The 16,655-nt window shown below is 37.1% G+C and overlaps 1 protein-coding gene across 1 annotated transcript in view; it reads right to left on the reverse strand.

The window, feature by feature from the left end:
• WDR17 (WD repeat domain 17) overlaps positions 1–13,745 on the reverse strand; it is a 112,114-nt gene extending 98,369 nt beyond the window's left edge. Inside the window, exon 1 of the mRNA XM_045286574.1 lies at positions 13,658–13,745. The gene's annotated coding sequence lies outside the window, so the exon portion shown is untranslated. The remainder of the gene's footprint in view (positions 1–13,657) is intronic.
• Between the last annotated feature and the right edge of the window lie 2,910 nt (positions 13,746–16,655).

Here is a 16,655-nt window from a genome sequence, read left to right on the forward strand (position 1 = left end):
GTGATGATTTTAAATAAATACCTTTGCCAAGCATATTCTTCTCAGTTACCTTGTGTGTGTATTTATAAGAGTATCTTTCATATTTTATAGAATTTAGATTAAATATCCTACATTTTTGAAGGTTTCAACATTTTCCAAATCCCTCTCTTTGCATCTATAAACTGTAATTGTGGTTATTTGGGTAGATGTAAATTGTGAATTCTCCAGAAAAAGGGTCAATCTTTATTCATCTTTGCACAGAGAATACAGGATGTTTGTTGACTGAATTGACACCTGCAGTGCTGAGAAAGGTTGTCATCTAGTGACAGTTCACTGGAAACGAAGGCACACCTGACTGAAATGAAGGAACTATCTAAAGGACTGTCTCCAGCGATAGGACAAAGGCTCATCAACAAGTAGAATGCGATTACCATTTACAGAGAAAGGTGGTTGCCAGAGAGCCAAGTCGTCTTTAGAAATTACAGTAACATAAAAGACAAACATGGATTACTAGAGTGGTAATTTTTCATATTCTGGTACCAAGTGTATTCATTTTTAATTAAAAATCTAACATGCTGGTAAACTTAATATATTGCTTATACAGCATGCTATAGTTCTGACCATTTTATTTCCTGGTATTGTTCCACGAGCACTACTTACCGGAGAATATCTTATCTCACATACTGTCTTTTACAAAATACATATTTCTTGATAGCACTGCAGGCATTTGATTATCTGAAAGTCAACAGCATCTGGTGCACTTAGTATAACAATAGGAAATGAGTTAAGCATTTTTCATTGGTGATAACTCACTAGGGTGCACACTGAAACTTTCAGCTAAGCTCAGGGGGAGGCTGTGTCATGATCACTCAGCAGTGACAGACAGAAAGCAGAGAGCCCTGGTGGCACTTATTCCATGTCCTTACCTTCCATCATTAGTCAGGGGGTATAAATGACAATATTGGGGTAAAGTCACGCATTTAACCACATTCATGGTCAGGAAAGTCTTACTATTTATTGAAATAAAGATGGAAGAACATATTTTGGTTGGGTACTAGATAGAGGTTCAAGGTGGGGGCGGGGTGGGGTGGTAAAAATAATAATCATAGGTGAAATAAAACAGAAAATTGACTGACTTCGACTCATTTCCAACTCATAGTGACCCTATAGGACAGGGAAGAACTGCCCCTAGGCTTGCTTTACTCATGTAAAAGCGCTTCACAGGAATTGAAAGCCTTGTCTTTTTCCCACAGAGTGGCTGGTGGTTCTGAACTGCTGACCTTGCAATTAGCAGCCCATTGTATAACAATTATGCTGCCAAGGTTAAATAGCACCATGTAAAAGAAAATAAGTAATTATAATGAATCAAAGTGTTTTTCAGTGTCATAAAAGCTACTGGAGGCATTAAAGATCCCCAGACACAATTAACTTGTGGTCTGATTTTTTTTATTATTATTCCTCTCTGCATTTATATTTTTGTCCTGCCCTTATCATATGAAGACTATTGGTCCTGACTCTTGCCTTTGCACTTGCCATGCAACTTGTTTGGCCCAGTTGTGGGTGGCAGAAGTCACTATGTGTTTGAGGCCCAGGTTTCAGCTTTGGGGCTTGTCTCCACTCACATAGTTTTACACAAAAAGAGCATGCATGTCATGGCCACCCCACTGGTGCAAGAAGGACGCTAGGCAGATGGTGCAGGGATGTCCCACATAAATCTCTGGCTTCCAGTAGAGAGCAAAACCACTCAGCCAAACCCACTATCTGTCAGTAAAACCCCACTGTTAGCACATGTGCTTACTGTTCCTATACTGAGTTCGGGAGTTATAACATGGTATTTTTGCAGTAATAATTAACCAATAATTACTTCTCAAAATATTGAAAACTAGCAAACTAATGTGAATACTCTATGCACTTGCTTGGAGATGAGTTAACCAAATGAACAGTCTTGCCTTGTAATTGTTGGGAAATAAACATCTAATGACCTTTAAAAATAAGCAACATTTATTGATGCTTTGACAATACAGTCTGATAGTAAGATGACTTAACACTCTCATTGCTGTCAAGTCATTCCAACTCACAGCAACCTTATCAGACAGGGTAGACCCATCCCTGTTGGTTTCCAAGACTCTTTATGGAAGCACGAAGTCTTGTCTTTCTGCCTCAGAGAAAAGCTGGGGGTTTTGAACTGCTGACCTCATGGTTGGCATCCCAACTTGTAAGCCCTATGCCACCAGGGCTCCAGTCGGAAAATGTGATCTAACAAGAGAGGACTGATATTAACTAAATATAACAAGAGACACATATTTATATAAGAAATTTGAGTTATAGCTTTCATCTTTTTCACCCATATAATTGGAAAGAGTTTTGATTAGCCTTTCTTTTCATGACAACACATTTTGGGGGATCCATTTATACTTGTGATATACATACATATATGCCTCCCTGTTTTTTGAATAGTGCTTGACAACTATTCAAGTTAAAACTGGATAGAGCTATATTAAGGATATAGAAATTTTAAACAAATAAAATATCTTTAGGCCACTGCTCCCATTCTGGGAAGCAGGACATGTCTGAAGTAAGCAACAATCTTTTGTAAATATGGAATTAAAAATCAAGAAACAGGACAGGCAGTCTCTGGCCTAGAACTGAAAGTATTAAGAATACTGTGGTTATGATTTTGTGTGTATTTCTTTGTACCTTATACTGAAATATTTATTTCTGCTCCCTCTTCTTACAATTTACCTCTTTATTATTGAATCCTAAATAGAGTAAAATTACATTTTTTGGTGCCTAATCTCTAAAATTTCATCTCAATTATGTAGATTTTGATTCCACATTAGTATTTTTCCTGTTCAATTGTACCTGATATCTCACACCAAGGTGTTGGATTTGGGAGGTCTACAGGCTTACTTTTTCCGTATTAACCTTTCCCTCCAACTTGTGTCTTTTTACCTACAGTATTATCTTCAGGTCTTACAGTCTCTCAGAGAAGTCAGTCCTTACCTTCCTCTGTCTTGTGACACAACAGCAACATTTATGTAAAACTCCCTAACAATCTATGTAAAGAAAATAGGTAAAACAAATTCAGGCCTTTACTCGTTTGATCAAATAGGGTAGAGTCAAGTTTAAAAATAACCACTCTTGCTTAACACCATTTTGTTGTGCATATTCGTAGCAGTCTCATCAAGAAAAACAGTTGCAAGAGCTGGTGAGAGATGGTGAACAAGGAACTCAGGAAGGCAAATGCTCCAAGTTGTTCAAGGTGCTAGTGATACAATGCAATGTGGATGTGGGATCATATTTACCTATGAAGAGATGTTACTTACTATGAACAGAGGTTCTAGCTGAGGACTCGTAAATACATTTGGAAAGCATTAGATCAATTTTGAGGAATTGTACACCCTATCTAGATTTTTTTAATTACATAAAATAAAAGCAACGTCACACTTCTTTAACTTGGTTGGATGCTAAAGAGTCAATTCTGTCTCAAAGCTACCCTGTAGAACAGAGAACTGACACATACAATTCTCATGGCTGCGTTCTTTATGGCAGTAGATCACCTGGTCTTTTCTCTCACAGTGCCAAGGATGGATTTGAACTTTCTTTCAAATTTAAGTGATCTTTCAAATAATGGATACACACAACCACCATGGATCCTTCCATAGCAAATAAACATATATATGGGTTTCAAATTTTCTGAAAAAATAGAATGAAAAGAAAATGGAATTTTTCTAAGGACCATTTGAAGCCACCTCATTTATTCAATTATCCTATCAAAGACAACTAGGAAAGCTAAACAAAAATAAGTAAAATTTCAGACCAAGATTACAGAAACAAGGATACAAATCATTTTTTTCTTCTCATTTTGATGTTGCTTTACCTTGAATATCTAATGTTCTTCTAACACACTGTATCCAGCATGTAATGTAAAACTATGACTTAAATATAGGCAGGGGGAAAATGACCAAATATTAAGACCTAGAACAATCAACAAAGCCAGACTCAGAGATGACTTAGGTTTTGAATGATCAGACAGAAGAATTAAAATAAAGGTGATTATTATTCTGCTAGCAGATCTAACAGAACAAGTTGTAAAGATGTATAGCCACACTGGGGAATTTAAGCATATAAATGGTCAAATGAAAATGCTAGAAAGGAAAAAAAATCACTATCAGAAATGATGAACTAAAAAGTAAACTTAAAAAGAATCTCTGAACTTGAGTATCATAATTAAACTAAACTAGTTGCCATCTTATTGATTCCAACACACAGTGATTCTATGTGTTTCCGAGTATGCCTAGATTCTACAGGCAAAATACTGAATGATGCAGGAAACATCAAGAGAAGAGGGAAATAATCCAGAGTCACTGTTAAAAAAAAAAAAAAAAGAAAAAAACTAGTCAACGGTTCACCATTTCAGAAGGGAGCATAGAAACCAGACCCAGTGATGCTGAAAGAGGAAGTTCAAGCTGCAATGAATGCAGTAGCCAAATCAAGTCTCCAGGAATTGAGTACATTGCCACTGAAATGTTTCAGAAAGCTGAAGAAGCACTGGAAGCACTTCCTCATCTATACCAGGATGTGGCTACTTGGCCAGTTGAATGGAAGAGGTCCATATTTGTGCCCATTCTAAAGAAATATGGACCAACAGAATGCTCAACATATAGAACGATATCATTAATATCACACAGAAATACAATTTTACTTAAGATCCTCCAACAACAGTAGCATCACTACATTGACAGGGAACTGCCAGAAGTTCAAGAAGGATTCAGAAAAGGACATAGAACAAGGGATATCATTGCTGATGTCAGATGGATCTTGGCTCAAAGCAGAGAATACCAGAAAGAGGTTTACCTGTTTTTCATTGACTATGCGAAGGTATTCAATGATGTGAACCAGAATAAACTGTGGGCAACCTTGAGAAGAATGGGAATTCCAGAACACTTCATTGTGCTCATGTTGAACTTGTACAATGAATGAACAGGCATTTGGAGTAGGGGATTGGTGGGGGAGAGTGGGAAGAAGCTGACAGACACTGCTGATAATAAAGTTAATTTTTATCCTAGAAAACAAAGCAAAAGATTCAGTTGTCTGAACAGAACAATACTGCATGGTTTAAAATCAGGAAATGTGTGCATCAGGGTTGTATCCTCTCACCATACTTGTTCAGTCTGTATGTGAGCAAATTACTAGAGAAGCTGGATTATATGAATAAGAGTGTGGCATAGGGAATAGAGAAAGGTTTACTAATAATAACCTGCAGTATTCAGATGACACAACATTGCTTGCTGAAAGTGAGGAGAAATTGAAGCACTTGCTGATGAAGATCAAGGAGCGGAGTTTTCAGTAAGGGCTACGATTCAATGAGAGGAAGACAAAACTCCTCACAACTGGACAATAGGAAACATCAGGATAAATGGAGAAAGGTTGAAGTCGTCAAAGGTTTTGTCTTACATCATGCTTGGTAAAGTGGAGGGGCAGCAAAACAGAAGAAGGCCCTCTAGGAGATGGGTTGACACCATGGCTGCAACTATGGGCTCAAGCAGAAGAATGGCTGTGGGGATGGCACAGGGCCGGGAAGTGTTTCTTTCTGCTGTGCATAAGGTTACTGTGGATCAGGACTGATTCAATGGTACCCAAGAACCGCCTCGTGAACCAGCAGAGCCTGAACTACTGATTCGGAGATTATCAGCCCATGCAACTATGTCAATAGGAAGGAGACTCCAGCATGATGCCTGAACCATCAATTTTGGTTTGGTCAGCTTTCATAATACCCTGAGGCATTTACTGGAAATCTCTTTCTCTCTGCATGTGTGTATATATCTATATCTATATACATGTATATAGGCACACACATGCACGTATACATATATGTATATGTGGACACACACATGTGCATGTGTATACAAGTGTACATATGTGTATACATATAGATATACACACATATATAACAAAAGCTCTTCAAGCAGTAGGAAATGTAGAACCACACTAAAAAATATTTTATAAATTCTAGCTACACTAAGAGTTATATTAAAAAGAGAGTTAATTTTCAATTGCTATAGAAGATAATTAGTAGCATCGTGGTATGGGGTTTATAGATTAATGCTATCTATGGGGAGAACGTAGAGTATATTATTGAAATACAATCCCAAGGCATAATTTGGGGAGACTCAAGCCTCCGACTTTTCAGTTAGCAGTCAAAAAGATTAACCCTTTGCACAGCTCCAGAGAATCATGGATTTTTAAATATTTAGATTTTACAGCATTTTAATCAGACAGGATTTACACTTTCATGATCTTTTAACAACGCATTGATGCTTGCTTCATGGTCTAAATAATGGTTTATTGTAGAGAATTATCCATGTATATTCAAGAAGATTGGGTACTATGCTGCTGCTGGGTAGAGTGTCCTTTACTTGTACATAAGATCAAATTGGGTGAGTGTAATACTTAGTCTACTGTGTATTTCCCGAGTTTCTGTTTAGCTGTTAAGTCTTCCAATGAAAATAGGATGGTGCAGGACCAGGAAGTGTTTCTTTTTCAGTTCGGTAAGTATGTTTATTAATTTTTCCTGCTGTTATGGTGGAAGTCTATTTCTCTTTTCAGTACTCTTATGTTTTATTACAGTTCTACCTTAGTGTATGTAAATGTTTATTACAGTTACATCTTCCTGATGGATTGATCCTTTAATCATTATAGAACACCCTTCTTTGAATGTTTTTATTTAAAATTGATTTTTGTTAGAGATTAATATTACCACTTCTATTTGCTCAGTATACTTAATCATTCTTTTAGTTTATTTATATCTTTGTGTCTAAGGTATGTCTCTTGTATGAAGCCTGTTGATGGGTCATGTTTATTTTATCCATTCTATTACAATCTGCCTCTTAACTGCTGCATTTAACCTATTTACATTCAGTGTGGTTATTCACAGGTATGAATTTACTGTTATCATTCCGTGTGTGTAATATTAACACTTTTTCTTCACTTACTTTTATGTATTGAGTTGTTTTGTGTATGGACTTTATATTCATTTTTATAGATTTTTTTTTGTTTATTGTGTCTTTATGGTTTTCTTCTTTTTATTTGATCAGTATGTTTATTAATTTTCCATATCGTTATGCTAGAATTTATCTTTATCTTCATAAATTTAAAACAGTTTGCTATATATTGATACCACCTTGATTACTCGACTTGTGAATTCCGTATTTAGTTCCTCTTTTATCTCTCAGTTGTAATTTACATATTGACATCTCTGGTTTCTTGTCCAACATTCTAAATTCCACAGATATTTTATAAATTTCTCAATTACATGCATGAGTAAGAACCCTGACTTTGCATGAAACTGAGAAGTTAAACAGAGTTCAGATAAATGCCTATCTGCTTAAACTCTCACACAGACAGGTGGCTCAGCAAAATTAAAAACACTTTCGCAGACACTAATACTGGCAATAAAATGGTTTATGTACCTGATGAGTATGTATTCCTATGCAGACACTATCGCCCCTTCACTTGGGCATGACTATGCTTAGGCAGTTGGAAAACGACAGCCCAAAGCACATTAGGCTTATTGGGAGTTCATCAAAAATTTCCCTCAGCAAAAGCATACATTGAACTAATGACATGAAATTCCTGGAGTGGAAATAAAGTAAATAGACAGGAGATAGCTTGGGAGACACCAAACCCTTGGGAAAAAATCCCTTTGTAAGAGCATTTGTTCTCTGGGGTGACTTGACTAACTTGAAAATGGCCATTTAAATATATCCACAACGATAAAGAAAATAGTTGATGGCCTTGCTGATGAGTTAGAAGCTAAACAGTAATCCCTGGACTGTTAGGTGGCATAATTGTCCTAGACTTTCTGCCACCCCAACACTTCCTCTTGCATCTGGACTGATGCCTCTCTTGAAGCGGAACAGGACATTACAGAGATGACCACAAGGCCACTTGGCTGCAGATATCCAAGAATGGAATTTCCTAGATCTCTGTTCTCTGACACATTGAGTTGGCTTCTGGAAGGTGCCACACAAGTTGACTCTGAGCCAGAAATGTTCCTGCCAGGTTTGAGAAATAGCAAGAAAAATCAATATAAATATCTAAAATGGTATATTTAAAAGGTCAAAGATATACTAGAATGCAAATATTCAAAATAATTATACTGAACTCATGTTTACATTCTTCAAATTTAGTAAATTTTCTGATGGAATATATAGCTCTTATTGGGGAAAAAAGCACCTTATTGAAATTAAGTGTCTGAAATGTGATTATACTGTATTCTCAGAGCTACAAAATAGTTTCGCCCCCCCTAACTATAAAATTAGCATGTACTCAGAAGGTCACTATGAGTCAGAATCAACGTAATGACAACAGGTTGTTATAAAACATTTGAAAATGCTGAAAATTCATTTTAAAAAATTAATCATTGGCCCACTAACTTGGAATCTGTTTCCTGTGTCTAGTTTTCACAAGCCTAAATACCACTATTCTAACTGGGTGATGTAAAGCCCAGGATTATAAAAAATAAAGAGGATTGTAAAGACCTTTAAGTCGGTGCATATGGAAAAGGTGGTGTTCAGATCTCTTCAATAGAATAATAAAAACTTGTTAGAGATAAAAATCCCAGCAGCATGCACCAAGTCCAGGAAATCAGAATCTTGGAGTGGAATCTGGACACTTGCATTTTAAAATCACACACATTTTTTTTATATAGGATTCACCTCACTCAAATTCTGAAATTTGAGTGTAGCTTTACATGTTTTTGGAAATTCTGAAATTTCCAGATTTTCAAAACATGTAGCTTTAAAATAAATTGTTACATGTTTCATAAAAAATCACTCAATTTGTCATAAAGAAACAAAACTAAGGGAAATATCAGCTGCTGTTTTTAGGCATCATATTAATTCATTCTGACTTCTAACAATTCTATGTACAACAGTAAAACACTGCTCAGCCCTGCACCGTTCTCAAAATTGGCTTTCACTTAAGCCCATGAGTGCAATCACTGTGCCAGTCCATCTTGTTGAGAGTCTTCCTTTGTGCACTGCCCCTATCCATGACAAAGCATGATGTCCTTCTACAGCAGGGTGCTCAACCTGTGGGTCACAACTCCTTTGGGGTGTCAAATGACCCTATGACAGGGGTCACCTAAGACCATCAGAAAACATTCTTACATTTTATTAGTAAAACAAAAAAATATCTAATTTCATAATTCAAGTAAGTATTGCATTCACTTTAATGGTTAAAATGTGAAAAGTATAAAATAAATATAGTATACATATGAATGATAAAGATAATTCTAATTTTTCAAGTTTCTGCATATTGTCTTGCTCTTCTGAAGTAGGAGGGGGCTTTGAGAAGTTCATGGAAAAGTGGAATTTTTTTCTTTGAGTTTTTGAAGTACCTTCAAAAGTATTTAGTTTCACATGTAACTCCAGTGTTTCGCTGATAAAATTAAAATTCATATAGGTGTAAGTGGTCATTCTGGTCAGTCCCAAGTGGAACTGTCATATTCACCTTACTTTTTTCTGCTTGCAGCCTAACTCAAGATTTTAACGTAGGTTAAAATTTATGATGATCTATTTTACAATCCAAGCTTTTAAGAATGTTTTAATTTGACATATATTGAGAGTATTCAGAAAAAAATGATGTCTTGCTAAGCATGTAAAATTATATCTCACAAATTATAGAACTGTAAGCAATTAAATAGCAACTAGTAGAAGGTACCGAATGAGGTATTTCTGTAAATTATCTCTATTATTTACAGCCAGGACTGGCTGGGGGGAGTGGTCTTCTTTATATGGAGAAAATATTTTACACTGAGTTGTAATCCATATTGAAGCCTGGAATCCTTGCTATTCATCAGCAAGCGCTTCAAGTCCTCCTCACTTTGAACAAGCAAGGCCATCTGCATATTGTATCTTGTTAATAAGTCTTCCCCCACTTCTGATGCCTTATTCATCTTCATGTAAGCCAGCTTCCCTAATATCAGCTACTTCTAATTAATTCATTATCTCTGGATCTTCTTCTTTTCCAGAAAGAAGAAACATATACTAAACTAAGATATGGTTTACATTAAGCAACAACCAAGACAGTATGTTTTTCTCTTCTTCTATGTATAAACTACATCTTATTCATTAATCTTCAAGAGTCTGTATGACCTGTTCATATTGGAAAATAATGTTTTCCCCTTAACACCTAAACTCTGAAATAATCTAACCAGCAAGATTTGAAAGTAAGTTGTTTGTAATAGAAATTTGAATTTCTATAAACATCATTGCAAAAGGTCAAGAATTTGAGAGAATTAAAAATAAAATCTAAGCATAAGAAAAATGCTGAATAATCTTTTCTATTATATTTGTCTAGTCAATTAGATTAGGTAGAGCAACCTGAACTTTATCATCTAATTTGACCTCCAAGCTTTGCCACGTGAACCCTTGATATCTTTTTAACCGATCAAGATAGTCATTTTTAGTACAGATACAAAGGCAGAGTGTATAACTTTAAAGCATTTCTCTACCAATCAAGTTACAAATCCTTCTTGCACATTACAAGTAACTTCAAAATAAACAAAAGGTTTTCCTTAGATTTTATTCCCCTATAGTATAGATTCTCTGGACAAATTCTAAAAAAATCTTCAGATACCTTCATCTAATTTCTTGCCCACAAATCACAAAGGAATGCCCCCATAAACACTGAGAGAAAGACCCCCACATAATTAGTCGAACAGGGCACTGCCTTGGTTGTTGCTAAATATCAGGCAAATCTCAGTTGAGTATGTGTTTCTGATACAAAGGAGAAGAAGGAAAAACCAGAGCTAATACGAAATCCCTTCTTAAAATTCCCAATAAAATCTCTGTTTCTGGAATCATATTGCAAACTACATAACTTCACACAATAATTTCAATCTGTTAAATGGTATAGATATACAAAATATGCTTAATAAGATAATTCATCGGATGCAAAAAGTAGTAGTGCTTCTATATGCATCATCACTATGGATGGATGAGTATCCTGATAAATTACTACCTTTGAGTGCATGTGTCAGATTTTAAGAAAATTCTGGAATATAGATAGAAAAGGTAAATCATTCAGAATTGTTGATTTTAGTCCAGTCTTCAATACAATGCTTAGAACAATAAAACTGGGTAGTCTGAATTTAAACGAACACTTGCGGCACCATGCTAAAAGCTTTCTGATGCTAACAAAAAGTTTGAAGGTTCCATTCTGCCAGTCATTCCTCCAGAGATAATCTGAGCAGTATGTTTCCTAAAGAATTACAACTTATGGACAGCTCTAACTTATCCTATAGAGTCAAGTTGGAATCAATTTGACAACAGTAAGTTTCTTGTAGGTTTTGAAAGAGTTGAAGATATTTTATTCACTCAAAACCAAATTCACTGCCAAGAGTTGATTCCAACTGTCAGTGGCTCCCTAAGAAAGGATAGAATTGCCCTGTGGTTTTTCAAGACTGACTCCTTACAAGAGTAGAAAGCCTCATATTTCTCTGGAATAGAGGGTGGTGTTTTCGGTTTGCAGACCTGGCTGTTAGCATACGAACACATCCCCCAGGACACCACCACTGCTCGCATTGCTAGTGATTTCCTAATCATGCTGGGCTCCTAGCGTTTGACAGGAAATACAAATGAACAAGAATGGCAAAACTGACTTCTTAGAAGAGATGTAAAGTCCTCCTCTGTTCACGCTCAGAGTTATGAAGTGGAGCTCATAGACAATAACAACAAGCTAGCTCTAATCCTTCCTCTAGTGGGAGTAGGGTAATTTAAAAACATTTTAAAATTGTTAATTTATACCTTTTCTAACATACAAAATTATGATTTTGACTAATAAAAGGTCTCCCCCCCCCCATCTCATTCATCTCCTTGTCGTTGCATGGATGCTGATTTGTAGCAACTCTATAGGGTAGAATGGAATTTCCCTTGGAGGTTTCTGAGGCTTTACAGGAGTACAAAGAATCAACTTTTTCCCAGAGTGACTGGTGGCTTTGATCATGTCCTTGTGGTTAACTACCCAACTCGTAACCCACTACTACACCAGAGCATGCTAATTAGCCTACAGATATTTAATTATTGAAAGTAAAAAGCAATAAGGAATCTTAAAACTTGTAAGTAAACACTGTTAACTCCCCTCTCCCCCAAGAGATGTCTTGATTCTTTAAGCATTTCTATTATTATCAGCACCGGGGACAATCAGATCAGTACAAATAATAAAACTCAAATGGTCATTTTAATATAGTTTAGGTCTGTAGAGCGCACTCGAGAAATATATTTTTCTTTTCTTGGACACTCTTCCTAATAGACCATTGGTCGATTACAGTTTAGAAAACTTCCCAGGTTGCTCACTGCAATGACTTAAAGTGACTACTTAATAAATTTAATGAAGTTACTACAGTGTATTTCCCAAAATTTTATAAAATTAATCTTTTCATAATCACTAAATGGCTATATTGAAATTTAGATCACAAAGCAGGAGCGTATGCCAGACCATTGGCACAGAGCCTTCAAACAGGTGAAGTATGTCGTCTTCTTGCAGCACATTTAGACCAGTCGGCAGAACCACAAGAGTATGTCAGAGTATTTTTCCATAGGACTTGTAAGAAAGCACCGCATATCCATCATCCACTTCTCTCTGAACCCGGTAGTGGTAAGACGTGTAGTATATCTTCAACTATACAGACTGCTTAAACGCTGTTGGGTTCACTATTCTAGATCTTCATAAAGTAATTTTTGTTTATTTTTTGGTTATTATTATCCAGAAATGTTACTAGAGGGCAACCCTTTGCAATGGTTATCTCGTGTAGTTGAACATTACATCAGCTATTTAGTACTTTGTTTGTAATAACTTGTGTGTGTTTGTTTTGGGTTAGTATTCCCCGATGGCTAAGCTTACAGTTTTGGGCAATGCAAAATTCAGAAATACTGCACCTTTTTTCAAACCCTTGTTGAAGATTCTGGTGAATGTTCACCTAACCATTTGGGGAAAGATAAAGAAATTACAAAAACAAATGTAATTGATTTTTGATACATGATCAACATTTTCTATAAATTGCATTCAAATATTTTGCTCTCTATTAATACAGTAATGAGTCAGTTTAATTTTTGTTCCTTTCATTAATTACATTTCAAAATGTTTAATGAAGTTTTTGTTTTGTTTTGTGAAGGAGGGGGCAGGAAATATTGTGCTTTCGTGATCTATTTAGCCTGCCTTAAACCCAATGTCTTATTTGTGGAACACATCCATTTCAATCAAAGCTTTCTTGGCACAATCTGAATATTAAGACCATGTAAAAAGGGATAAGTAGCCTTTATAGAAGTGCCTGCTCTGCCCAGAAATGAGGATGGCCCCAAGCACACACATGCTTAGTTATTTTAATTTAAAAAACAATGTCTCTGCTCATGGTCATAGTTTGCACTCCAATGGTAGTTCCCATTTAAAAATATTGGCTATTTGTTATTCCTTGTGATAATCCCGTGGGTGACACAAACTCTGGGGATTCACCAATTAAACACATTCGCGTGCTGTACACACACCCTCCTTGCCTGTGATCCTAAGGGTAATCAGCGCTCTCCTTTACACGATGCCACAGCAGTTCAAAGATCGCTGTCTTCAAGATTACCTTTGCTCAAATCTCTCACCCACGGCCCCACAGATGCCTTACCTGGAGTTCTAGGCTGCTGCAGCGATGGACAGCAGAAGGTGCTGAAGCGGGCGCGGCTACAGCGCGAGCTGGACCAGCGTGAGTACCCGCCCCACCGCCCCGCCCACCCCGCCTTCCGAGGCCTCCGGGGGTGGGGCTTCCTGGTCGAAGGTTCCAAGCCTGGGCTGGACAGTCGCTACCAGCTAGAGGAGCCGTTTTCGCTCCGCCCTCCTCGCTCCGCCCCGGACTTCCACGTGACACCCACTCTGGTCATTGATTGGCCTACCTGTAGGCGGAAGCGCCCGTGACCCTTGGAGACTAGGCTGCTAGAAAGGTGGTTACCTGGCAACCGGGAGCGTGGTCTGAAGATGTTTTCCCAGGCACTGGCACTAGGCTTTAGGACCATATAAGATTTGCAATCACGCTGAAAGCAGGAAAACATTGTGAGGATGAACCATCAGCGATCCTGCCATGTAACACATTTTCAAATATCGCGTCTGCACATTCTAGGAAAATGAGCCAAATAAATGAATAAATCATCCAATCTCGTCTTTGGACAATGCTGGGGCAGGGAGTTGAGCCTCCTTCAAAGATGAGGCTACTCTAGCCTGCCACCATCCCCTGGAGTGTGAAGACAGGGTACTAAATATTCCCTTCCCGTTGTTTTTCCTTAATTGGCTCATGAAGCTTTGTGGGAAACCTTTGGATGAAATTGGATTTAGTAGTCGAGTTAATATACTGCTTCGCAGTGAGCAAAAGTGACATTGTATTGTGGAATCTGGTTCAATGAAAACATTTGGTAGTCTCATTTTCCTTTATATGTTTATCTCTGAGCTATGTTTGTGTCCATTTTCAAAATACTCTAGGGAAAATAAACCTTTGTACTCTGAATATTCAATAATATTTATAGAACATTAATCGTTTGCCACACTCAGAATAGTAAATAAATTAATGGTTTACCCCAGCCAAGAAATCCCCTGGGCATAGTTTCTGCCCTCCTCTGAGGTAGATGTTTCTACTATTTTCTCCCAAAGCATTGTCTCTAGAGATGTATTTCTACTAAGGTCTTTAACATGTTATGTTGTAAATTTTAAGGGTGTTTTTGTTTTTTACATAGAAAATAAACTTGTTAAAAGCTACATCTTCCATTTCTGTTCCTTATACCCTAACAAATCCCTTGGTGAGTAGCTGGTATATAATAAATGGCAGCTAGTCATATAAATGAAATTAGCACGTAAGCACCGGACAAAATATAGAGGAAATGCCTTAAGTTCCAAAGTACTGTTATATAAAGTGTTGTGCGATGACTCCAAATGAATGAGAGCGAGATCTTTCTTCTATAGTATTTAAGGAAGAGGTGAAAAAAATGGTGGTATTTGTACAGATAATTGAAAAAATAAAACACAAGATTTCACTTGCCAAAAAGGGGGAAAGGATATCTCAAATCTAAAACAACATAGCCCAAAGTGCAAACCAGGCAAGGCAAATGATTAGTTCAGCTAAATGGAAAATTAAAGTTGACTAGTGTGAGGAGAATATTGAATTACATATTTAGGTTAGATGCTAACTTCATGCAACCCACAATCTATGAGTTGCTGGTTTGTACAGATTGAATTCTTAAATGATTGTGTTCTGTTTACACTGACCCTTGGTGCTAAGGGAAATTTTCCTGTAACATTCCTTACAAAGGTGTATCCTTGCCAATAAGATCACTACCTGTCATATGAATGCCAGGAGGACATTAAGATAGTACATATATGGTGCCTCTGGGTCCTCTTTCATTGGACACCTAACCAAGTTCCAACAACCGCCAACTCCACACTCTTGGCATGTCCCTCATTTGTCTCATATTTCATCAGGGAATTTCAGTCTTAAGTCCAAGGGCTGCAGGGAAGATGGAGGGAGGTCCAGTTCCGTCAGTGTAGTTTCCATGTCAAGTCCTTCTGATGTGGCCTATGGGGGCCTGCCACGTTCCACATATGGCCACAGTCTAGGGTCATCATAGAACATAGTCCATGGGGTGGGTCACCAAGTTTTGGATAGAAATGAATTAAAAAATGTCTATGAGGAACATAATATCGGATTTATTTTCCCTTTGGGTTTTCTATAATTGTTGCTGAGCATTCATTCCAAGTGAGGCTGGTCCTCTCCATTTACCCATCATCAGAAGTATATGGGCATCCTCTGAAATCTAGCTGCTCCCCTCCACTGGTACCTTTCCTGGTATCCCTTTTATCCATTCCAACACTGTCTCTTGGTTTGTATACAGGTTCCACATGATTACAAGAAAGTATTCTTGAATTCTCATTCGTTGCAATATTATTCATGTTTTTTAAAGAAATTTACATAGTGAAATGCATTTTTGTAGTAAATAACTTACATGTAAATATAATTTTGTAACTTCTGGCTGGTTCCTTTTTTGTACACTTGCAACTGTTTTTGAATTATGTTCAGTAAAAACATTTGCTTGCATGAGATATTAATGATATTATTAATTAAATTCTCCATTCTTTGGGGTCATCTTTCTTTGGAATGGGCACAAATATGGATCTCTCCTAGTTGGCCAGGTATCTGCCTTCCAAATTTCTTGGCATAGATTACTGAGCACTTTCAGTGCTGCATCAGCTCCTCAAACATTTCTATTGGTGTTCCATCAGTTAATGGCGCTTTTCCAATGAGGTTTTCCCCCGAGGTCTTCTGTGGATATCTTTCCTTCAATCCCATTGATTGTTGACCACACGCTGCCTCCTAACATGGTTAAATATCAGTCCATTTCTTTTGATACAGCGACTCTGTGTATTTCTTCCATCTTCTTTTGATGCTTCTAACATTTTATAACGCTTTGTCTGAGCCCGCCTACCCACTGTCATCACGTTGATTCTGACTCCTGATGGCCCCATAGGAAAGGAGAAGTGTCCCTTGTGAGGTTATGAGGCTGTCAAGCTTTATGGGAGCAAAAAGCCTCAGCTTTCTCAGAGAAGCTAGTGGTTTCAAATGCCCTTATTACCCACTACTCCAC

The sequence above is a fragment of the Echinops telfairi genome, unplaced genomic scaffold, assembly GCF_000313985.2.
Source record: "Echinops telfairi isolate 266 unplaced genomic scaffold, ASM31398v2 ScPeMD7_9;HRSCAF=40, whole genome shotgun sequence".
NCBI classification, from domain to species: domain Eukaryota; kingdom Metazoa; phylum Chordata; class Mammalia; order Afrosoricida; family Tenrecidae; genus Echinops; species Echinops telfairi.